This window comes from Hyperoodon ampullatus, assembly GCF_949752795.1.
Source record: "Hyperoodon ampullatus genome assembly, chromosome: 1".
NCBI lineage: Eukaryota > Metazoa > Chordata > Mammalia > Artiodactyla > Ziphiidae > Hyperoodon > Hyperoodon ampullatus.
In genome coordinates, this window is record NC_136914.1 from 87,213,463 (window position 1) to 87,228,919 (window position 15,457).

Consider the following 15,457-nt stretch of genomic DNA (forward strand, 5'->3'; position numbering starts at 1 on the left):
CGATGATGGACACTTAGGTTGTTTCCAGCTCCGGGCTATTGTGAATAGAGCTGCAATGAACATTTTGGTACATGTCTCTTTTTGAATTATGGTTTTCTTAGGGTATATGCCTAGTAGTGGGATTGCTGGATCATATGGTAGTTCTATTTGTAGTTTTTTAAGGAACCTCCATACTGTTCTCCATAGTGGCTGTACCAATTCACATTCCCACCAGCAGTGCAAGAGTGTTCCCTTTTCTCCACACCCTCTCCAGCATTTATTGTTTCTAGATTTCTTGATGATGGCCATTCTGACTGGTGTGAGATGATATCTCATTGTGGTTTTGATTTGCATTTCTCTAATGAGTAATGATGTTGAGCATTCTTTCATGTGTTTGTTGGCAGTCTGTATATCTTCTTTGGAGAAACGCCTATTTAAGTCTTCTGCCCATTTTTGAATTGGGTTGTTTGTTTTTTTGCTATTGAGCTGCATGAGCTGGTTATACATTTTGGAGATTAATCCTTTGTCAGTTGCTTCATTTGCAAAGATTTTCTCCCATTCTGAGGGTTGTCTTTTGGTCTTGTTTACGGTTTCCTTTGCTGTGCAAAAGCTTTGAAGTTTCATTAGGTCCATTTGTTTATCTTTGTTTTTATTTCTATTTCTCTAGGAGGTGGGTCCAAAAGGATCTTGCTGTGATTTATGTCATACAGTGTTCTGCCTATATTTTCCTCTAAGAGTTTGATAGTTTCTGGCCTTACATGTAGGTCTTTAATCCATTTTGAGCTTATTTTTGTGTATGGTGTTAGGGAATGATCTAATCTCATACTTTTACATGTCCCTGTCCAGTTTTCCCAGCACCACTTATTGAAGAGGCTGTCCTTTCTCCACCATACATTCCTGCCTCCTTTATCAAAGATAAGTTGACCATATGTGCGTGGGTTTATCTCTGGGATTTCTATCCTCTTCCATTGATCTATCTTTCTGGTTTTGTGCCAGTACCACACTGTCTTGATTACTGTAGCTTTGTAGTATAGTCTGAAGTCAGGGAGCCTGATTCCTCCAGCTCCGTTTTTCGTTCTCAAGATTGCTTTGGCTATTCGGGGACTTTTGTGTTTCCAAACAAATTTTGAAAATTTTTGTTCTAGTTCTGTGAAAAATGCCAGTGGTAGTTTGATAGGGATTGCATTGAATCTGTAGATTGCTTTGGGTAGTAGAGTCATTTTCACAATGTTGATTCTTCCAATCCAGGAGCATGGTATATCTCTCCATCTATTTGTATCACCTTTAATTTCTTTCATCAGTGTCTTATAATTTTCTGCATACAGGTCTTTTGTCTCCTTAGGTAGGTTTATTCTTAGAGATTTTATTCTTTTTGTTGCAATGGTAAATGGGAGTGTTTTCTTGATTTCACTTTCAGATTTTTCATCATTAATGTACAGGAATGCCAGAGATTTCTGTGCATTAATTTTGTATCCTGCTACTTTACCAAATTCATTGATTAGATCTAGTAGTTTTCTGGTAGCACCTTTCGGATTCTCTATGTATAGTATCATGTCATCTGCAAACAGTGACAGCTTTACTTCTTCTTTTCCAATTTGGATTCCTTTTATTTCCTTTTCTTCTCTGATTGCTGTGACTAGAACTTCCAAAACTAGGTTGAATAAGAGTGGTGAGAGTGGGCAGCCTTGTCTTGTTCCTGATCTTAGTGGAAATGGTTTCAGTTTTTCACCATTGAGGATGATGTTGGCTGTGGGTGTGTCATATATGGCCTTTATTATGTTGAGGAAAGTTCCCTCTATGCCTACTTTCTGCAGGGTTTTTATCATAAATGGGTGTTGAATTTTGTCGAAAGCTTTCTCTGCATCTATTGAGATGATCATATGGTTTTTCTCCTTCAACTTGTTAATATGGTGTATCACATTGATTGATTTGCGTATATTGAAGAATCCTTGCATTCCTGGAATGAACCCCACTTGATCATGGTGTATGATCCTTTTAATGTGCTGTTGGATTCTGTTTGCTAGTATTTTGTTGAGGATTTTTGCATCTATGTTCATCAGTGATATTGGCCTGTAGTTTTCTTTCTTTGTGACATCCTTGCCTGGTTTTGGTATCAAGGTGATGGTCCCCTCGTTGAATGAGTTTGGGAGTGTTCCTTCCTCTATCAGCTGATTTTTATGCAGAAACTTTGCAGCCCAGAAGGGATGGAAAGATATATTCAAAGGGCTGAAAGGGAGAAATATGCAACCTAAGGTATTCTACCCAACAGAACTTTGCAGGTCAGAGATGTGGAAAGATATATTCAAAGGGCTGAAAGGGAAATATATGCAACCTAAGGTATTCTACCCAACAAGATTATCACTTAGATTCAAAGGAGAGATAAAGAACTTCTCAAACAAGCAAAAACCAAAAGAGTTCATCAATATTAAACCACCCCTAAAAGAAATCTTAAAAGGTATTCTCTAAGTGGAAAAGAAGTAAGCATCTACAAGAAAGGTAAAATTGAACTAGAAAATGAAAATATATTGTAAGGGCTAAGGATCGAACACTTAAATAAGCTAGAACAAAGATTAAAAGACAAAAATTGTAAAAGCAGCTACAATCACAATAAACACTTAAGGGATAAACATATATATGTAAAATAGAATGTCAAAAACACAAAAGGTGGGGGAGGAAAGCAATAAATATAGAGCTTTTAGACTGTATTTGAACTTAAATGACTATCAGTTTAAAACAAGAAGATATAGTTATAGGTCAACATATATGAACTCCATGGTAATGACATATAAAAAAATCTACAATAGATACACAAAAACTAAAAAGAAAGGAACACAAGCATACTACTAAAGAAAATCATCAAAACACAAAGAAAGAAATATAAAAATAAAAAGAAGAAATGAACAGAGAATAACTACAAAAACAACTGGAAAACAATTAATAAAATGGAAATAAGTACCTATCTATCAATAATTACTTTAAATTCTAATAAGCTAAATGCTCTGATCAAAAGACACAGAGTGGCTGATTGGTTAAAAAAAATAAGACCCATCTATTTGCTGCCTACAAGAGACTCACTTCAGAGCTAAAGATACACACAGATTGAAAGTGAGAGGATGGAGAAATATATTTCATGCAAATGGGAACACCAAGAAAGCGGAGGTAGCAATACTCATGTCAGACAAAAAAAAAAAAAGACTTTAAAACAAACGTTATAACAAAGACAAAGAAGGGCATTACATAATGATTAAGGAAATAGTACAAGAAGAGGACATTATACTCATTAACATATATGCACCCAATACAGGAACACCTACATATAGAAAGCAAATATTAACAGACATAAAAGGAGAAACTGACAATAACACAATAATAGTATGGGGCTTTAATGCATCACTGACATCAATGGACAGATCATCTGGACACAAAATCAATAAGGCAACAGTATCTTAAATGATACAATAGACCAGTAGGACTTAAAAGAGATCTAGAGGACATTCCATCCAAAAACAGCTGAATCCACATTATTTTCAGGTGCACATGGAACATTCTCCAGGACAGATCACATGCAAGGGCACAAAACAAGTCTCAACAAATTTAAGAGGACAGAAATCATGACAAGCATTTCTTTCAACCACAAAGGTATGAAACTACAAATCAATTACAGAAAGAAAAGTGGGAGAAGCACAAACACATAGAGACTAAACATGCTATTTAAAAACCAGTGGGTCAATAAAGAAGTCAAAGAGGAAATCAGAAAATACCTTGAGACAAATGAAAATGGCAACACAACACACCAAAATCTATGGGATGCAGCAAAAGCAGTTCTAAGAAGGAAGTCTAAAGTGACATAGACCTTTCTCAAGAAACAATAAAAATCTCAAAAAATAAACAACCCCTAAGCTACCAGCTAAAAGAACTAGAAACAGAACAAACAAAGCCCAAAGTCAGCAGAAACACAGGAACAATAGAGATCGAAGAGGAAATAATACAGACCAAAAAAAAAAAAAAAAAAAAAAAAACAACTCAGTGAAACCAAGAGCTGGTTTTTTGAAAAGATATACAAAACCTTTAGCTAGGTTTATAATGAAGAGAAGATAGAGGACCCACTAAACAAAATAAATGAAAAAAGAGAAATAACAACTGATGCAAGAGAGATACAAAAATTAATAATAAAGAATACTAGAGACAGTTATATGTGAACAAATTGGACAATCTAGAAGAAATGGACAAATTTATAGAAACATACATGCTGAATCAGGAAGAAACAGACAATTTGAACAGACTGATCACTAGAAGTAAAATTGAATTTATAATAATAAAAAAAAAAAACTTCCAGCAAACAAAGGTGCAGGACCAGCCAGTTTCACATAGAAATTCTACCAAAAATATAAAGAAGAAAAAATGCCTATCCTTCTCAAAATATTTCCGAAAAATTGAAGTGGACAGAACACTCCCAAAGTCATTTTACAAGGCCACCATTACCCTGATACCAAAACCAGACAAAGACACCACAAAAAAAGAAAATTTCAGGCCAATATCTTGATAAATATAGTTGTAAATATTCTCAACAAAATATTAGCAAACTGAACTCAACAGTATATGAGAAAAATAATACACTATGATCAAGTGGGATTTATTCCAGGGACACAAGGATGGTTGAATATTTGCAAATCAATCAGTGTGATACACCACATAAACAACAACAACAAAAAAGCTAAAAATCACATGATCATACCAATAGATGCAAGAAAAGCAATGGACAAAATTCAATATCCATTTACGATAAAAACTCTCATCAAAGTTGGCATGAAAGGAACACACTGTAAAATAATCAAGCCATTTATGACATACCCACAGCTAACATCATACTCAATGGTGAAAGCTGAAAGCCTTTCCTCTAAAATCAGGAACAAGACAAGGATGCCTGCTCCTCTCTCCACTTCTTTTTAATATATAATAGTATTGGAAGTCCTAGCCACAGTAATCAGACAAGAAAAAGAAAATAATGTATCAAATTTGGAAAGGAAAAATTAAAACAGTCACTATCTGTAGATGACATGATACTCTAGATAGAGAACCCTAAATTCTCCACACAAAACTATTAGAACTATTAAATTATTTCAACAGGGCAGCAGGATACAAGATTAATATATAGAAATCTCTTGCATATCTATACACTAATAGTGAAATATAAGGAAGCAGAAGTAAAAACAAAAACAATTCTTATTTAAAATTATATCCCCAAAAATACTTGGGAATAAACTTTACCAAGGAGGTGAAAGACCTGTTCTCTGAAAGCTGTAAAACACTGATGAAAGGTATTGAAGATGATAAAAAGAAAGGGAAGATATCCCATGTTCTTAGATTGGAATAATTAATGTTAAAATGTTCATACTACCCAAAGCAGTCTATATATTTAATGCAATCCCTATCAAAATACCCATGACATTTTCTACAGAACAAGAACAATCTTAAAATTTATATGGAACCATAAAAAACCCCAAATTAAAAAAAAAAAAAAAAAAAAAAAAAAAAAAAAACCCAAATTGCCAAAGTAATCTTGAGGAAAAACAAAGCTGGAGGTACCAAGCTCCCTGACTGTAGACTGTACTACAAAGCTACAGTAATAAAACAGAATGGTATTGCCACAAAAACATACACATAGATGAAAGGAACAGGCTAGAAAGCCTGGAAGTAAATGCACACACTGATGGTCAATTAATCTATGACAAAGGAGGCAAGAATATACAATGGATAAAAGACAGAGAATGCAAAAGAATGAGATTAGAACATTTCCTCACACCGTGTACAAAAATAAACTCAAAATCGTTTAAACACCTAAATGTAACACCTGAAACCATAAAACTCTTAGAAGAGAACATGCACAGAACACTCTTTGATATAAATCATAGGAATTTTTTTTGAATCTGTCTCCTAGGACAAAAGAAATAAAAGTAAAAATAAACAAATGGGACCTAATTAAACTTAAAAGCTTTTGCACAGCAAAGGAAACCATCGACAAAATGAAAGCACAACCTATGGAAAATATTTGCAAGTGATCTATTTACTATCCAAATATATAATAGTATAATATTTACTATCCAAAATATATAAACAGCTCATACAACTCAACAATAAAAAACAAATAAACTGATTAAAAATTTGACAGAGACCTAAATGGACATTTTCCCAAAGAAGACAAACAGATGGCTAACAGGCACATGAGAAAATGCTCACATTGCTAATTATTAGAGAAATGCAAATCAAAACCACAATAAGATATCACCTCACACCTGTCAAAATGGCTATCACCAAAAAGTCCACAAATAACAAATGTTGGTGAATATGTAGAGAACAGAGAAACCTAGTGCACTGTTGGTGGGATTGTAAATTAGTGCAGCTACTGTCAAAAACAGTATGGAGGTCCCTCAAAAAATTAAAAATAGAACTACCATATGATCCAGCAATTCCACTGCTGGGTATACATCCAGAAAGAACAAAAACACTAATTCAAAAATATACATGTACCCCAATGTCCATAGCAGCACTATGTACAATAGCCAAGACATGGAAGTAACCCATCAGACAAATGGATAAAAAAGACATGGTATATATATACAGTGGAATATTAGCCATAAAAAAAGAATGAAATTCTGCCATTTGCAGCAATGTGGATGGACCTTGAGAATATTATGCTTAGTGAAATAAGTCAGAGAAAGACAAATACTGTATGATATCACTTATATGTGGAATCTGAAAAATAAAGCATATGAATGTGCATAGCAAAACAGACACAGACTCACAGATATAGATAACAAACTGGTGCTTACCAGAGGGGAGACGGAAGAAGAAGGGGCAAAATAGGAGTAGGGGATCAGGAGATAGAAGCTACTATGCATAAAATAGATAAAAAACAAGGATATATTTTTATCCTTGTACAGCGCAGAGAATTATAGCCATTGTTCTGTAATGACTTTATATGGAGTATAATATATAAAAATACCAAATCTCTAAGCTGTACACCTGAAACTAAAATAATATTGTATACCAACTATACTTCAAAAACAAGATTTAAAAAGCAGCTCTTTTAGCACCTTCAATTCTGCAAGCTCAATCAATCTCATGGGAATTCACTATACGGCTATTTTGTTTCAGTTCAATATGGATAAATTTCATGATTTTGTTTTGATCGTGAGTTTCTTAAGATGCAGTTTGGTATGATAAATAAATGCTGCAGACTTATGGTGCTGAGTGCTTTCAAACAAGACTTTACAATTCACACTTTCAGTACTTTTCCTCTAATCACCGTATCAGAAGCAAGAATCCTTTAGAACTCTCTGGAATGACTGAAGTATTCATCCTTGTTTTTTTCAGTGTGTTCCTCTTGTGTGCATTTTCTTACAGCTGTCACTGACTCACTGCCAAAGAAAGTGGGGCAGTATAGGCCAAAGGTTAGGTATTTGGGCTTTCAAGTCAGAATCCTGTGGGTATAAGCCACGTTTGTGCAAGTTACTTTACCTCTCTGAGCCTTGATCTCCTCATCTATCAAATGAAAAGGAAATATTGCTTATGTTGCAGTTATGTTAAGGAGTAAATGTGTTAATACATGTAAAATATTTAACACAGGACACAGTATACACTAAATCTTAACTAATGGCATTAGTTACTACTCTATTTAGGCATCCCCTCTTATTGCCATTTCCTTAATATTCTCTCTAAGCCTCAAAATACCTAAAATGCTCCCTCCAGAAGCTGCAACATTATTATGGTATTGAATAAATGAATCTGTTTTTTACACTGCCAGGAGCAGCATAGTTCTCCCAAAATAATTTTACACAAAGGACCATGAATTTCCACAAACTGAAATATATGATGAAGCATAAGGTAATCCAACAAAGATTCCCTTAGTTATAACAAGCTCTCAAATATAAAAAAAATCCTAAATTTTTGAATGAAAATCTATTTTCTAGGTCAAAAATTGAATTTACAAAGGTAAAGTACACCTGGCACTTGAATATACAGTGAGAAAGATTTAACCAGAGAACAAAAACAAAATAAAGGCTAATTCAAGGAGTTACATTTTTAACTTCTTAGATTTTAGTCATGCTGCTATCTGCTTTTTCATTTTAGTATCTCTGAATTTAAGCCTGTCAACCTCAAGTGTATCTTTTCTCTTTTATGTACAACCCTTAGATCAACAGAGTAATAAATATAAACAATAATCTATTAAAGCAAATATTCCAAGACTCTACTTCCTCTTGGCATTAGAATCCTTAACAGAATATCAGTATTTAATTACTATTTAATTGAAATTGTCACGACATTTAAATGTATTAGAAAGAATAAAAATGTATAAATCCATGCTTTAGAAAAGAAAAATAAAACTACATAGAGAAAGACACCTCAATAGTGCCACCATTAACCGCTGTGTGGATTTAAGCAAAACTCTTGAGTCACAGAAGCCAGCTTACCCAGAAGCTACTAAAGCTTAAGCTTCAAGGATCCCTCCCAGGCACTAGGAGGAGCACTAACAATGGATTTACACTTAGATCTTTTGAAAATTTGCAAAAGATATTTAAACTGCAATTGATTCTAATTGCTGTCTTTTCCTATGTTGATTTCTGTCACACTGAAGTGTTTGTGAGCACTTCAGGAATCTGGCTAAGGGGAATTTGAATTAGGAATGCATGCTGTCTGATATACTGAAATTTTAAGTAGCTTCCGTTATATTACCCATTCCAGAGTACAAATGGCTTCTAAGAACACTTCTACTGTCCACCAGCACAACTTACTCAGCTTTGAAACACAAAGGCATAGACTGAAGATTATATCATGATATAATTGTGTCCTTTGCCATCCACTATTAAAAGTATGTGGTCAGTGAAGGAGAAACAAGATTGTCAATGAATGGAGCCAGAAGCTAATCTGTGAGAAATTCTTTCACTTATCAAACATTTTAATGTAAAAATGAAAATGGAAAATTCATCAACACACAGTTAAAACGGAAGATATCTCTTGTCAAGATACTCAACAATGAGCATATGTAAGCATAAAAGCATATTTTGTCAGGTTTTGAGTTGAGCAAAATAGAATTTATCAGAATTACTGTTTGCTGATCATAATGTGAGTACATCTGTGTGTAAAGTCACATGGTGTATGCATCTCAATGATAAAAAATATATTTCAATTTCAGTCATGCAAGAGGAAAAGCGGGATTTTCTCTCATTTTTCCTATAGAAAATATTACAAAACCCTTTTAGTAGGTAGAAGGTAGAGGCATTCTAGTAGTTTGCTAGGGCTACTACAGTAAATATCACAGACTGGGTGTATTAAACAAAAGGAATTTATTTTCTTGTGGTTCTAGAGGCTGGAAGTCCAAAATCAAGATGTCAGCAGGTTTGGTGTTTCCTTGGGTCTCCCTCCTTGCCTTGCAGATGGCAACCTTGTGACTGAGTCTTCACATGGTCCTTCCTCTGTGAGCACACATTCCTGGTGTCCCTTTGTGTGTCCTAATCTCCTCTCCTTCAAAGGATACCAATCAGATTGGATTAGGCTCCACCCTGCAGGCCTCATTTTAACTCGAAGGCCCTATCTTCATTCTGAGATAACTAGGGGTGAGGGTCTCAACACACAAATTTTGGGGGAACACAATTCAGCCCATAACAGACACTAAGAGTATGCAGCCATAAAATGTAATAAAAAAGTAACTTTTGTAAACAATTAACAATTTTTTAACATCTTTATTGGAGTATAATTACTTTACAATAGTGTGTTATTTTCTGCTTTATAACAAAATGAATCAGCTATACATATACATACATCCCCATATCTCCTCCCTCTTGCATCTCCCTCCCACCCCTCTAGGTGGTCACAAAGCACCAAGCTGATCTTTATGTGCTATGCAGCTGCTTCCCACTAGCTATCTATCTTACATTTGGTAGTGTAAGCACCAAGCTGATCTTTATGTGCTATGCAGCTGCTTCCCACTAGCTATCTATCTTACATTTGGTAGTGTAAGCACCAAGCTGATCTTCATGTGCTATGCAGCTGCTTCCCACTAGCTATCTATCTTACATTTGGTAGTGTAACCACCAATGTCCATGTCACTCTCTCACTTCGGATTTTGGGATGTTTTCAGCATTTGTCATCTTTTTAAATGTGCAATTTGTTGCAATTTATTTTCTCATGTGAAAGATACATTCACTTTTGTACTGAGTTTTTTATTCATAATTTGCTTTGTATTCCTGCAAGAGAGCTGCTTGCCCTCCATATTGCACTGGATTCGGTCGTTACAAAAAGGAGGATACATTCCCATCTCATAGATTCAATATCCTTTTAGGTTCAATTGATTAATCTCTAAAATAGAAATCATTTTATTGATGTTGAAAAATGTGTGGTTTCCATTTCAATACAAGATATCTGCATTTTGCAAAGAAATGGTCATCTCTGAAATGTCATATATTGAAATTCTTTCCTAGAAGGCCATAAATAAAGTGTGTTTTTCCTAATATACAACTGTCCTTAAATCCAGACGTCAAATTCCTTGCCGTGTTATTATATTTCATGTCTTGTTCCGACCTCTCTATATAAAAGTCATAAGTAGAAAAACGTTTAAATACCAATGAAGGAAATGTTGCCTTGTGACACCAGCAGTATGTACATGAGCCTGCCCTTGCCAAGAGGACAAATAAGCATGACATTTTACATTTCTATATTATAGTCTATACATCATTCTTTAATGAGGTACTAATTGTGTAAACCTGTATAGAGTTTCTCCTGGATCATCAGCGTGCCCTTGAGTATGATCTAAGTTTTACCTTAGGTCTAAGGAGATAGAATCTAGAAGAGGAAATTGACTGAATGACCTCAAGAGCTGGCCTGTTTGACAGACAAGCAGGGCAGTAGTGAGAGAGAGAAATTGGGAAGTTGATTCATAAAGTCCTCATATTTTGCATTTCAAGAAATCTCCTAACTCACACTCATTCAAGATTCTATCATTTTATGTTTAATTTCATGTTTGAAGTCACATAAAAGTAATGAAGTTTGTCAAGCAATCTCACTTTAAACAAGTAAGAAGAATTTACATCAGATTTCAGGTGCTAAATGCCTCTCTTGTTTCATAATAATCACGGTTCACCTTCATGTGGCAAGGTTTGAAGTAAAATATTGTGGGTTGTTTAGGACAAAGTTGCTTTGAAAAGCCTAAGGAAAGTACAGTTCAAAGTAAATAATCACAATTTTACTTTTCAAAATTTAAATTCATGGGCTTCTTAATTTAGGTCTGGATTTCTACCTTCTAGGATCTAAAATTAATGATCATATTTACCAACTTTTGTTCCAACCAAAACAATAGCATAAAAAGGATTTAAAACACTCATGTATGGTCTTAGGTCAAAAATAATTACAAAATGTGCTCCTATTAAGGGTAAAAGATCTGATTAGCCAGGTCATTAAAATCAAGCAAGAGTACAATAGGGCATGGTCATAATTCGTGTTACTCTTCTAATTTTCTTGTTTTGTCCTCTGGAACTCTACTCAAATAGCCCCATATAGCAAGAAAAAAGTATTATCCATTCTTCTCTTAACCCAAGCTAAAAACCAAAGTTTCTTAATGGTGGTCAATGTTAACTTGGGGATGAATTAATCAATCATCTCTCTAGTTATGAGTATTTTTTTTAGCTAAAGAACATTTATTTGTCTTTCACTAAGACTTTGTCTTGAGGACATAACTAAACCGCATCACCACCCCCCACCCCAATGTGAAGAAGGGATAGTACAGTGAATGTTATAAAGCAGATAGGAATAGTTTGAAGGATTGGAACCAACAATAACTGACAAAACCCAACTTCCATCTAAATCATCATAAAAATGTTTAAGTTAAAAAAAAGGAGGGGGCGGGGGGAATGGGCGTTTCAGATTGAACAAGATCCTCACATTTCATCTAATACATTCAATCCTGGCTAGAGTGCACCAAAATGGAAACAGGATTACTATAATACAATACTTCCACTACAGTACACTGTACACAGCTGTGTTCCAAGCCCACCCTGTCCCCCTAATGCTTCCAAACTCAACTCTTTCCTGGGCTGTTGTGCCTGTCGACAAAAGAGCACCTGGATCTTCTCTTTAATCCAGTCTTTGTTATAAGGCTGGTATGTCTGGCTATCAGCTCAGTAAACAAGGCAGCTGAGGTCTGCCAGGTCATCAATAGAATCAAACAACTGACTGATATCATATGTGATAGAGGGGCTGTTGGGATTCATTCTCTTCAGATGTTCTTCATACATTTTACAAACACCTTCCATGCATTCATTCACAGATTCATAGCCAGCATAAGTTCTGCCTTCTGTCCTCTTGGTAGGCTGTTACCAGCAAAATGGTGTGAGACATTGCACCAAACTCTTTCTCTGCCGCCACTCCTGACTCGGCCGCTGCACCTAGTTATGACTATTTTGAAGAGCTTGCCAAGTTTCCTCCAGAGAACAACCAATAGTACAGTTCTTCTCATTCCAAAGCATATCTTTATACTCTGAGCCATTCTTCTCACAAGTTTTAGAGGGAACTAAACAAGAGTAGAAGAAATGGGTGGCTATGCCAGAAGATTAGCATGATATTTTGACAGCCCTGCTTTCTTTGAGATCAACTTATATTTTGCACTTCTTTGTAAAGTTATAGTCAATAGAAAAATATAATACGTCTCCTCTAGATTGAGACATTTCTGCTTTCTTCATTATATTCTGGATACCCACTTCCTCTCCCCATACTGGGATAGCATCCAAGGATGAGGAGGTGAAAATACAGCAGGTATCAGTTCTGAGGTTAAGATAGAAAATGGACAAATAATTTTATGCCTGAAAGATATGGCTCTTCTCTTTACTTAACTCAAACATGATCTATAAAATATCAAATGTAAGAAAAGGATTTAGGAGAATAAATATCTATGGGAATGGCAGATTTGACCAAAAAGAAAGTTGAAGTAAAATGTTTGAAAAAAATTCAAGTGATTCAAGTGCATCCCATCTGTGCTTCTTGTCACATTATTTTTATCTTGAAATTTACATATTGTATTTACAAATGTTTCTGTTCTCAGGTTAATTTTAAGAGCTCAAGTTGGGTATTTAAATGTTTGAATTAAGCATAACAACTAAATAAATACGAGAACACAAATCTTGGATGTTAAATGCATATAGAAGACTATCAAATTTGTCTTCTTAATCCTCAGCCAACACTTGAGTTCAGTTCCATCTAATAGTCCACTAGAGATTCCACTGTATTGTCCAACCATCAACCCACAATTCTCTAAATACATTAATTTTTCTTCCTCAGCAAAGTACTGTTTTACATTGTTTCCTTACTTCAATCAATATTATCAAAATTCTTTCAATTATTTAAAATACAAATTTCAGCATCTTCATTTTCTTTTCCATCTCATTCATCCCCAAATAAGTTCTAAAGACACTGCCTTCCAAAATCTCTTCTTTTATTAACTTAGGCAAGGTTTTCATCATTCTCATCTCAATTACTACAATAAACTACTAATTCATTTTAATGTTCAAACACTACCTCTTTCTAGTTACCCTGACATAGACATCACATTAATTTTTTTTAATTCACTATTTTCACCATGACATTCCATCACCCTGGATCAAATCCTTCAATAATTATTTACCACCTACTCTAACAATTTTAAGCTTTCTAGTCTGTTACCTACTTTCTCACACTGCCTACCAAATTCTCATACTTCAAGAGTTAATCTGGTCTCACCTCTTCTCTGATTTTTCTTTACCCTGTGTCATTAGAAGCAGTATGGTAGTGTCGGAAACAGTTACTCTGAGGCTGCAGGTGACTGTGAGATGAAATCCCAGCCCTGTCATCTATCCACTAGGAAGAACAAGTTAAACCCTTGAACCTTGGCTTCATTATATGCAATACATGAGATAATAAAGCCAAATTCCTATGGCCAATGAAAGATTAAATGAAACAGTGTATGTAAAGTACTAGCAATGACAAATGATTTTACTTGGCAGATTATTAAATACTAATCCATATTTCTAAATATAATAGTAAAGTGTTGTTAAAATTATGACCTTGACTCACCAAATGATGCCTAAACATTTATTAAACAAAAAAGAAATATCTGTAGCAAACTCTTATTACTACCATACATTCTTGTTCTATGAGCCCTTTGAAAATTGATAATATATACCTGGTGTATATCCTTCATTTAACTAGAATTCTTTATTAACAAAAAAATAAATAAATAATAATTCCCTCAAATGACATATCCACAAACAGCCAGACAAAATTTAATATATTTAATGGTTAAGAAATGAGTGTGAAGATTTTTGAATTTAGAAAGACCTGAATGGAAAATTTCTAACCATCCTATTAGAATTATGATTCTTCTGAGTGAAATGATTGACAAAGAAGGAAGTGACATTTTTAAATATCTAAGGGAGACCCCAAGCCTAGTCTGAAGCTCTTCCAAGACAGAACTGTCATACAATATCAAGTTGTGCTGGCAGAGCAGTCCATATCCTCTAAGGGGCAGGAGGAAAAGCTGGTGACTCAAGTGGTCTAGCTGTAAGAGGCATGGTGATAGTGAGCACCCACTTGGAGAGATTATAAGGAACTGATGGGTAAGAGGGACATTCAGAAACTAAGAAATAATAGTGAAGTGGTAGCTGGGTGCTTATCTTTAGCTTACACAAAAATAATCATTTTAAGGGACATAATACAGTAACATTTTATCAACTTGGTAGAGATTATGAAGCTAGCAATTTCAACCATGTAGAAAAATATACTCAAAAATCTGCAGAAGAAAAAAAAAGCTTTCAGCCATCTTTATTATTTTGGAAAGAATTGAATGACTCTCATTATCAGCTTTCCAGTTTATAGTGTATTTTAAAAGAGCAAGGGTTGAAATAAGTAATAGAATAGAGCACCTAGGAAACAGAAAAATAAAAGAAATTGGCAACTAAATACCTGATATAAAGGACAAAAAGAGAAAACACACAAAAATCCAAAGCACAGCACTCCGAGGATTTTATTACAAGTTTTCTCAGCCTTATATTTTTCAATTGCTCCAGGGGCTTCACTTAACTTTTTAACAGTACAATGACTAGTATTCTGAATGAAGAACCTTCTTAATTTTATTCATCCTCCAAAAAACTCTCCCTAAAATATATTGCATAATTTCCTCCATTATTATACATATTACACAGATTCTAATATAATCTTTTTTCTTGAGATATTACTGTAAAAGGCTAAAATACATAAATACTCTGAGAATAAAAAGTATGTTCTCTTTATTCTGTGAATTATATAGAAATTGTGTTCAAGCTAATAAGTATGGTTCTCTTGTTTGATGGATCTCAACATCACTCTGGATTAATGCCTAGTGACAAATATTGACTAAATATAAGACTAAATCACATTAATGATAAACATGCATTGAATACTTTTTATGGTCCAATAC

The 15,457-nt window shown here is 34.4% G+C and overlaps 1 protein-coding gene and 1 pseudogene across 2 annotated transcripts in view; both read right to left on the reverse strand.

Moving 5' to 3' along the window:
* KCTD8 (potassium channel tetramerization domain containing 8) overlaps positions 1-15,457 on the reverse strand; it is a gene marked incomplete at both ends in the record, with an annotated part of 265,412 nt that overhangs the window by 199,479 nt on the left and 50,476 nt on the right. The window lies entirely within an intron of this gene.
* LOC307068531 (enhancer of rudimentary homolog) lies at positions 11,970-12,369 on the reverse strand (annotated as a pseudogene). Its single transcript has one exon. The product of its transcript is annotated as an enhancer of rudimentary homolog (transcript).